Source organism: Acomys minous (genome assembly GCF_964271855.1).
Source record: "Acomys minous genome assembly, chromosome: 13".
Lineage (NCBI taxonomy): Eukaryota > Metazoa > Chordata > Mammalia > Rodentia > Muridae > Acomys > Acomys minous.
The window spans coordinates 62,244,800-62,250,799 of NC_140495.1; the positions used below are offsets into that span (position 1 = coordinate 62,244,800).

General features: G+C 46.7%; 1 pseudogene across 1 annotated transcript in view; it reads left to right on the forward strand.

Moving 5' to 3' along the window:
- The window catches only part of LOC311580723 (small ribosomal subunit protein uS12-like), an 80,605-nt pseudogene extending 78,561 nt beyond the window's left edge, over positions 1–2,044 (forward strand). The window contains exons 2-3 of the transcript in view: positions 1,428–1,690; positions 1,860–2,044. The product of the transcript in view is annotated as a small ribosomal subunit protein uS12-like (transcript). The remainder of the gene's footprint in view (positions 1–1,427; positions 1,691–1,859) is intronic.
- Positions 2,045–6,000: the final 3,956 nt, after the last annotated feature.

Here is a 6,000-nt window from a genome sequence, read left to right on the forward strand (position 1 = left end):
TATCTCCCCCTTCAGCCTAATAAAAAGGTCTTTCTCTTATAATAACAAACTATATGTAATATTAACAGTTATGAAAATTATAAGGTAAGATTTACATTTGTATATGAGGTACTCTTGGATAAAGTATTCTACTATCTATCAATTTCTATTATCCTAAACAATTTAAGTTTAACGGCGAGATTATAGCTATCTAGTCTTCAACCCCATCAGAGACCTAAGAAGGAATAAATATTACCTAAATATGTAGGGAGTACAGTTAAGCAAACTTCCAAAAGTATAGAAATGACAGAGATATTTGGCTGCCTGGACAGTCCTCCCAAATCCTTTCTCACATAGGAGCATCATCTTCAGCCTTCTGGCTCAGAATATCTCACAAACTTTTCTATGGAGCAAGGATTTTAAAGGACTTGCCTGCCTTGTCCTTGCAAAGCTTGGCACTAGACTCTCCTCCATCCAGTTTGTCCAGTTTTTTATAGTATCCTGTATGTAATTGATACAAAGGCATTTTCTAATGCAGTGGCTAGCTTGTCACATATGAGGCCTTTGATGCTCTTTGAAGTAGAGCTGGGGTGCTGTCAGGAGCAGACCTGTCTCATTATTTTAAAAAAAAGACTTAAGTTAATAAAATCTTTAAAGGCCATATTCTATACATCTCTGAGGTTTTGAAGATGTCTATCTACCTTGTCTGAATTATTTGTTTCAAGCTATTCTTATCTGTCAATCTAGGAATCATTTTTATAATTAATTAAACTAGTATCTAATATGACCAAATGTTTGGTTGTCTGACTGCTAATATGTATTTCTTAATTATCCTAAACACTTGGTAATAGCAGGTTTCACAAGGATTAGAACTTCACATTGCAGTTTTAAGAATTACATAGGCAGCTGGGCGCAGTGTCACACTCCTGTAATCCCAGCACGTGGGGAGGCAGAGGCAGGCAGATCTCTGTGAGTTCAAGGCCAGCCTGGTCTACAAAGCAAGTCCAGGACAGCCAAGGCTACACAGCCTTGTCTTGAAAAAAAAAAAGGAGAGAGAGAGAGAGAGAGAGAGAGAGAGAGAGAGAGAGAGAGACTACATAAGTACAATACTGTAACATATTGTAATGAACTATAATACAAAGATCTACTCCAATGTAAGATTTTTGGTTTATTAATGTTCTTGGTCTAGATGTATATTCAATAATCTACCCTTTTACTTATCATTCTTAGAAACACCTTTAAAACAATAACAAACATCTATCAAGCCACAGAATAACCAAAAACCATGCCCCACCACGCCCTTAGGAATGGGGGGTAGTTTTCTTACATTGTTTCCTGTTGATTTGGGATGTAGTTTTTCTTTTTTTGGAGGGGGGCATAGAAAATTAGGATATTATCCAGCCTTAAGAATGTTAGTTTAAGAATGTTAGCCTCTCTCTTTCTCTCAGGCACCTGGCTATAGCAAGACAGGCAAGTGTCGTGGTCTCCGTACTTCCAGGAAGCTCCGCAGTCACCGATGTGACCAGAAGTGGCATGATAAACAATACCAGAAAGCTCACTTGGGCACTGCCCTGAAGGCCAATCCTTGGAGGTGCCTCTCATGCAAAGGGAATTGTGCTGGAAAAAGTAAGGGTTGAAGCCAAGCTGCCAAATTCTGCTCCCCGGAAGTATGTCAGGGCACAGCTCAGCAAGAACGGCAAGAACGCTGGGTGTGGTGGCGCACGCCTTTTATCCCAGCACTCGGGAGGCAGAGGCAGGTGGATCTCTGTGAGTTCGAGGCCAGCCTGGTCTACACAGTGAGTCCTGGATAGCCAAGGCTACACAGAGAAACCCTGTCTTAAAAAACCAAAACCAAAAACTGAACGGCAAGAAGCTCACAGCGGTCACGCCTGATGACGGCTGCTTGAACTTCATTGAGGAAAAAGATAAAGTTCTGGTTGCTGGATTTGGTCAAAAAGGTCATGCTGTAGGTGATATTCCTGGAGTCTAATTTAAGGTTATTTAAGTAGCCTATGTGTCTCTTTTGGCCTTGTACAGAGGCAAGAAGGAAAGACCAAGATCATGAAGTTTGACGATGCAAACACAGCAATAAGCTTTCATATTCTGGAAAAAAAAAGTTAGCTGTAACTTTTGCTGTCCAGGCTTTGAATGCTGGTCACCTGGCACACACAGTTGGGAAACAGAGATGAGTTCTGGTGCCTGCCTCACTTTCTCCCTTTTACTTGGTTCAGGACCCCAACTCCTAGGACTAGGCCATTATGTTCAGGGTCGATCTTGTCACCTCCGCGAACCCACATCTAGGAAACTGATACACCCAGAGGCTTGCCTCCTGGGTTTTTCTAGATCCTGTCCAGTTGCCAGCCAATAGTAGACTCATGTTAAAGGCAAGCCCAGGTATATTGCGTGGCCCTGCCCACATGAGACATAGATGGGATAAGTGAGGCCACCACTCTATACCTCCCTCATGGATTTTTAAAAAGAGAATTTAAAAATTATTTATAATTCTCTCTCTCTCTCTCTCTCTCTCTCTCTCTCTCTCTCTCTCTCTCTCTCTCTCCCTCTCCCTCTCCCTCTCCCTCTCCACGTGCACGCATGAACACATGCACACACTTCATACTCATGTTACAGAAGACTGGACAGGCTAGGGAGGTTCTCTGATTCAGCCAGACCCAGCTGAGGTTATTGGGAAGACAGTGGACCTGAGGTCAGGGCCTCAGTACCCACATAAAAAGCTGGATGTGGCCAGGTGGTGGTGGTGCATACCTTTAATCCCAGCACTCAGGAGGCAGAGGCAGGCAGATCTCTCTGTCAGCTGGTCTACAAAGAAAGTTCCAGAACAGCCAGAGACGCAGAGATAAACTTGTCTCAAAAATAAAAACAAACAAAAGCTGGGTGTGGCTTTATATTCTTATAATCCCAGCCCTGGAGAGACAGAGGCAGTCAGACCCCTGGGGCTTGCTGCCCAGCCAGTCAGCTAAATCAGAGAACTGCAAACTCAGTGAGAGACTCTGCCTCAAAAGTATAAAGTAGCCAGGCCTGATGGTGCACGCCTTTAATCCCAGCACTTGGGAGGCAGAGGCAGGCGAACTGCTGTGAGTTCGAGGCCAGCCTGGTCTACGAAGCGAGTCTAAGACATCCAAGGCTACACAGAGAAACCCTGTCTTGAAAAACCAAAAAATTATAAAGTGGAGAGATATGAACTTCTGGCCTCCACATGCATGTGTGTGTCCATGCACATACACACACACTTATATGCACACACACTCACATGCACACATACAGACACTAGGGTACAGCAGGCTGGGCTGTAAGAGGTGACTGGCTTGAGGGTGCACTCAGGGACTTCCTTGCAGGGTATCTTCACACTGTGGGAGTAGCAGGGAGTACCAGGCTCCAGGCAGCCTTGAGCTTAGTACATTTTGCCTTCAACTCACTTGTAGGATTTATTTCTGCTAGCACATTTACTTAAATTTGGCTTCAGCTAGTGTTAAAATTAGCAGGCATTCCTTAAGAAGGTGCCCCGGCAGATGGAAGAGGCTCAGAAGCAAGCCTAAAGCGGCAGGAAGCTTGCCCGAGAGGCAGCGTCAGCCACAGATCATCCCCAAAGTAGCGTCTCCATGGAGGCTGAGAACTCACAGCTGCTGGCAGGTTCCAAGGAAGGTGACAGGATTGATGTAGTCCATAAAGACGGAGAAGGCAGGCGGGATTCAGTTCATTGATTCAGAAAGGCATTGGCGGGGGGTGGGGCTGGGTGGTAGAGCTCACGTGCCGCAGCTGGCAGAGCTCTTGCCTGGCATGCAAGAGGGCCCGGGTTGGATCCCCATCACTGCACAAACTGGGTGTGACAACAAGAGTCTCTAATCCCAGCACAGGAGATAGATGAGACAGAAGAGAATCAGAGGTTCAAGGTCACGCTCAGCTACATAACAGCCTGAGTTACAAGAGTCACTGTTTAAAAAAAAAAATCAGGCAAAAGTCATAAGAGCTGGTCTTGGCGAGCTCTTTCATTTTATAGACAAATTGCAGTTCGGAGCAGAAGGTAACTTGTCCCAATCCCACAGCTAACAAACCACAGACCAAAAGCTGAGTGCATGTCTCATGGTTTCCAGCTCTTGGTCCCCTTCTGCCTGTGTGCTTTCATTGGGGCCAGGCACCCCTTGGGTGTCTTCTCTCCTGTGAGTGAGAGAGGCACGAGACCAGAGGACAGGGATGAACCGGGCAGCAAAGGGGACGGGTGAATGGACATGGGACTCTTTGGCCATCTACTTCCCAGCATGTTTCTTTTATCTGGCCTCAGTATATTTATCTGTAAAATGGACCGCTTGGATCCAATGGGCTGGCCGTGGCAACACGTACCAGACCAGAACATTCTTTCCTGGCCGCTGAGACCTCAGAGATGGGACAGAGCCAGACTCAGGCAACGGGAAGCAATGGCTCCAAGACCGGGAGGCGCCTGGTCCTGGGGTGGCGGTGGGGACTGAGAGTGGCAGAGTTAGCGCAGTGCCCTCCACCCCAGCTATTTTTACGCCAGAACACTGGACTGCAAGAGGCCTGGCTAAAAATACCAGCAGCCAGGCCTGAACATCCTTTCCCCAGAGAGGCAGGCAGAAGCTGGCAAGGAGAGGCTGAGACAGTTCAGCTTTCTCCGTTGCTCTAAGGTTGGGATGCCTCCAGGGCCTTCAGGAACCGACTCTTCTTGTTGAAGACCACGAGAGTGGAGACAGCCCAAGAATAAGCTTGCTTTTGTCATTTCCAGAAATCCAGCTCAGCCCTGTTTTTACACATCCACATTTTAAAAACTCCAGTGTAATGAGTCAACTACGGTTTTATTTTCTGCTTCTCCCACCAGCCGTTTCGTAAGTATTTTATGTTGCCATGAAGCCTCCATGTTTGTCATTTTAATGGCTGCATAATATTCCATCTCAGACACTTTCTTTTCCCTAATTGCTGGCATTTTTAAAAAACCAGTCTTATAAATAAGATTGCCACGGACATCTCTGGGCATGTGGCTTTTTCCTTCTTATTAATTATTTCTGTAAGCTAAGTGCTTAGGCTGACGGGCAAGGCTGTTTCAGCGCTATTTGATGTGGCTTGCCAAATTGCTTCAGAAGTCAGCAAGGGAGGGTGTAATATACAGATACAACTCATGCTGAGAGCCAGTCAGGCTTCAGGGAAATGGGAGCAGGGAGTCAACGGGCGCTACCTCCAGCTCCTGGGGCCTTCCTTCCCTCTCCTCCCTCTTCTCCCATTTTCTACGCCCCCCCCCCCCACCCATACCCCTTCCTAGCTTTATTGCTTTTCCTTTTAAGGCTGGGTTTTCATGCATCCCAGGCTGGCCTATAAGTCACTATATACCTAAAGATGACCTTGAACTTCTGACCCTCTGCCTCCACCTCCCATGTGCTGGGATCGCAGGTGTGCACCGCCGTGCACGTGGATCTGGGAATGGAGGCCTTCGTATACGCTAAGCCAGCATTCCACCGACTGAACTGCCTCCCATGACCCTCCCTGCTCTTGCTTTCCTCTCCCCCCACATCCTGTCTGCTCACAGTTTCTGAGGTCTTCCTTTGCCCCCGAGCCCTCTACCAGCTAATTTCCTCACCCACACCCTGGAATCAAAGTCATAATTAGCCCTGTTTTGAAGATGAAGAGACTGGGGTACAAAAAAGACTAAACAAGGTCAAAGGTGCAGACGGGAACCGGTGGGAACCGACCCCACTTGGCCTATCATCTGCCTCACTTCCCACAGGCTCTCATGATGGGTACCAGTGCTCCCCCAGGAAGCTGCTCTAGCCCTTCCTTGTCTTTGGATTCAAACCACCAAGAGGGAAAGCTATACCGGCTCATCTGAACTAGGTGATAGGAACCCTTTAAATAAGAGCCCAATAAACTTATCAGTGATGGGGCAGGAGCAGGTAGGAGAATCCAAGACGTACAGGGCCAAGAGAGCTGGCGAGCAACTACAGCGGGGTCCCATAGCTTGCACTATGCTAGCAATAAATAAATAAATAAATAAATAAA